Source organism: Entelurus aequoreus, linkage group LG07, assembly GCF_033978785.1.
Source record: "Entelurus aequoreus isolate RoL-2023_Sb linkage group LG07, RoL_Eaeq_v1.1, whole genome shotgun sequence".
NCBI classification, from domain to species: domain Eukaryota; kingdom Metazoa; phylum Chordata; class Actinopteri; order Syngnathiformes; family Syngnathidae; genus Entelurus; species Entelurus aequoreus.
This window is the reverse complement of record NC_084737.1, coordinates 6554241-6558839: the sequence shown is the minus strand read 5'-3', so window position 1 is coordinate 6558839 and position 4599 is coordinate 6554241.

Here is a 4599-nt window from a genome sequence, read left to right as displayed (position 1 = left end):
ACCAGGTTACGGCAGCTGCACACGCATGCGCAAAGGTGTCGGCAGAGTGACGTCACACGCAGCTTTTGTATTTCTAAACCATTTATTTAGAGACACAACTACATTGTATTATTGATTACATTTAGTATCGATACTATCAACTATATTAAATACACGTTTTAAAAGTATGAAATATTTTCACTTTATAATTGTGAAGGATGTAAATGCACTCACTTTGTAAGGATTGTTCTAAAATAATACACCACATTCATCTGTACAAATGAAGCACAATGCCACACTTAATTTGAACAATATTCATGTTTTGTTCACAGAAAAATATGCGTGCTGTACAATAAAGGACAAAAAATACATTACAACCAAATAACAAATTAACTGTAGAATGATAATTAAAAAAAAAAAAAAGCTTAAATATTTAGAATGATAAAATAAAAATAATGAATTACATTTACTATGAATATTGTTAATTATAAATTCGTTAACAGTATAAAATATATTTTAATTAATAACTGTAAAGGATATACATTTACTGCCTTTTTTAGGGTTATTTAAAAATATTACAAGTTATATTCATCCATACAAATGAAGCGCAATTTTTTTTTAATAAGCTTACATATTTTGAATTGTAAAATAAAAATAGTTAATTACATTTACTATGAATATTGTTAATTATAAATTCATTAACAGTATAACATATATGTTATTTAATGACTGTAAAGGATATACATTTACTGCTTTTGTAAGGATTATTTAAAAATATTACAGGTTATATTTATTCATACAAATGAAGCGCAATGCCTTTGCTTTGCATTTCCGCACCTAATTTAAATAATATTATTGTTTTGATCAATATATATATATCAACTGTATAGAATGTATATATATATATATATATATATATATATATATATATATATATATATATATATATATATATATATATATATATATATATATATATATATATATACATATATATGTGTAACTGTAGATTAATAATATTTTTTAAAAATAAATTTACTTACTTTATAGGGATTATTGTAAAATGACATAACATTCATTTATACAAAGGAAGCCTTGATTTGCATTCCCACACTTAATTTGCATAATATTTACATTTTGTATAATTAATTAAACAAACCACGTTTGCCCTGTACTACAAATAAATTCATAACATGTATGAACAGTATAATATAAATGTATTCTAAAAAATTATACGATTTTTTTTCGATTGAACATATTATTTACGAGCAAATTGTATATACACATACATATACATATATATATATATATATATATATATATATATATATATATATATATATATATATATATATATATATATATATATATATATATATATATATATATATATATATATATATATATAAATAAATATAAATAAATATATACATATATATATATATATATATATATATATATATATATATATATATATATATATATATATATATATATATATATATATATATATATATATATAAATATATACATATATGTACATATATATAATATATACGTATATATGTATACATATATAATATACATCTATATATATTAGGGCTGCAACAACTAATCGATTAAATCGATTAAAATCGATAATTAAAATAGTTGCCGATTAATTTAGTCATCGATTCGTTGGATCTATGCTATGCGCATGCACAGAGGTTTTGTTGTTGTTTTTTTTTCAATAAAAAAACTTTTTTTTTTCTTTTTTTTTCTTTTAATAAACCTTTATTTATAAACTGCAACATTTATAAACAGCTGAGAAACAATAATCAAAATAAGTATGGTGCCAGTATGCTGTTTTTTCCCAATTAAATACTGGATAGGATAGAAATGTAGTTTGTCTCTTTTATCCGATCATTAATCGATTAATCGAAATAATAATCGACAGATTAATCGATTATCAAATTAATCGTTAGTTGCAGCCCTAATATATATATATATATATATATATATATATATATATATATATATATATATATATATATATATATATATATATATATATATATATATATATATATATATATATATATATATATATATATATATATATATATATATATATATATATATATATATATATATATATATATATATTTATATATATATATTTATAAATAAAACATTTCCTTGTGGTCTACATAACATGTAATGGTTGTTCTTTTGTCAAAATGTTGCATAGATGATGTTTTACAGACCATCATTTTGATAGATTTTTGAGCGCCGTGTGTAATGTTCTATATGTTCAATGGAACATATAACATTTTGGTGTCGTTTACTTGAGTCATATTGCAATCTACACGTATCTCGTATGTGTGACTGCCATCTACTGGTCCCACTTATCATTTCACCGCGCACCAAATAAAATAGCTTCGAGGTCGGTAAGCACAACCAAAATTATAAGGGGTAAGTTATAAGGCGCACTGTCGAGTTTTGAGAAAATGGAAGGATTTCAAGTGCGCCTTATTGTCACGGCGCGGGCTCGAACTCGCTTTTCCCCGGCAGCTGGGTCTACCAGCACCTCCGCTGGCAGCGCGCCGAGACACGCCCACATGCCGGCAAGGCTGTGGGCGATCAGCAATCTGCACACCTGGGACTGATGAGGGCGAGCGGTATGAGGACCAGTGGACCCTAGGATCCTGGGGGAACTTAGTTTCTCTATGGTGTACCGTAAGCCGACAAGCTTTATGCTCTCTCCGTGTTTCTTCCGCGTGCTTGATTTGTCCCCTGTCTTCTCCCTAGTGCCCGCAGTGTCGAGCTGTGTGTTTTGCTCCCTTGGACTTCCCCCCCCGGATCTCGACTGCCTTCCCGGATCTCGACCCCCTCGCATGGACACGGACTCTGACGCCTCTCTCTCTCACCCGTGGATCTTTCGCCTGTCTCACGGACTTCCCAGATAAGCCTCGCCCTCGTGGACTTCCAGTTTGGAACAACACCCTCCCGGTAACACTCAACAGATAACTGCTTCACATAGTCTCACACCATACACACTCTTGAATTTAGTCACACTCCATTTCCTTAGTTATTAGTTAGTATTGTTTATTTATTATATATATATATTTGGCTATATATAATAATAAATCATAGAACTTTACTGCCCCCTTGTGTCTGTGTCGTCAACCCCATCCTAGAAACATAAAACTTATAGTCTGAAAAATACGGTAATTCAGGCAACAGTACTGCGATACTGTTAACTTTCCGGAGTCTTCAACACGTCACGTTACTTCTCCGGCCTGACAAACACTGACGGCTGCAGCTTTGCGGCTTTAACGTCAGCTCGTCGTAGCCAGATTTAACATGAGTCGCTACCTTCTGCGAGCACATATTTCCCATGAAGCTGCTCTTACAAGGCACTTACACGCACACACATATACACACACACGCACACACCCGGCCATCTTTCAACTAGCAAGGGCAATTTAGTGGCTTGTTGGGGCGAGCGAAGGAGAAAGCCTCTTTATATGTGAATAAGCCGTGAACGTGACTGACACACGGCGCCATTTTCCCTGGCAGCTCCTTAACTGGCTCATTGCTACCAAGAGGAGGACTCGAGACGTTGGCCTGATTCCCGGCCTGCTGAGACAGCACAAAATCCTTGCAGGCAAACACACAGACACACACTCTTGTATTTCTTACCTTCTTGAGACATCGGGAAAATGCCTACCTCTTTAGGACCAGCCTTTCTAGATATATACAGATGTGTATTTACAACATTAATAATATATACATACTATGCAAATATAAAAAAGGTAAACTTCTAGTTAATTTTTTAAATTTTTTTTGGAATATTTTGTTTGTAATTGTTTTTTTAATCTTCATTATTTACTTCAAGTTATTACAGTATGTCTCTATATACATATTTAAAAAAAGTAATACTTTTGGCCAAAGGGGGCGCATTTCAATTTCTTACAATCACATGTTATTATATATATTGACCAGAGGGGGAGCACTTTTAAAAGCGACACGCAGTCAATTTGAAAACTCCCTCCTTTTTGGGACCACCCTCATTTTGATAGATGTCACCAGCAGGGGTGCTAATGAGACATTGTCTATTAGATGCATGTTCACAACTCACAACTCCTCATATGGAAGGTACTTTTCCTTGTTGATGTCTCAAGAAGGGTAGAAATACAAGAACACACACACACACACACACACACACACACACACACACACACACACACACACACACACACACACACACACACACACACACACACACACTTGTATTTCTTACCTTCTTGAGACCTGAGAAAAATGCTTACCTCTTTAGGACCAGCCTTTCTAGATATATAAAGAAGTGTATTTACAACATTAATAATATATACATACTATGCAAATATAAAAAAGCTTGTTGTGAAAAATCAGTTGGCATTTCACAAGAAAAAGGTCACAATTTCCCAAGAAAAACGTAGAATGTTGGCAGTATTATAATAAAAGTCGTCATTTTACTCAACACAAGTCAAAATTTTACAAGAAAAACTGAACATTTGTGCAATATTATGATAAAAGTTGTAATTTTACTCAATAACAGTTACAGGAAAAGCTTAAAATGTTGGCAATTTGATGAAA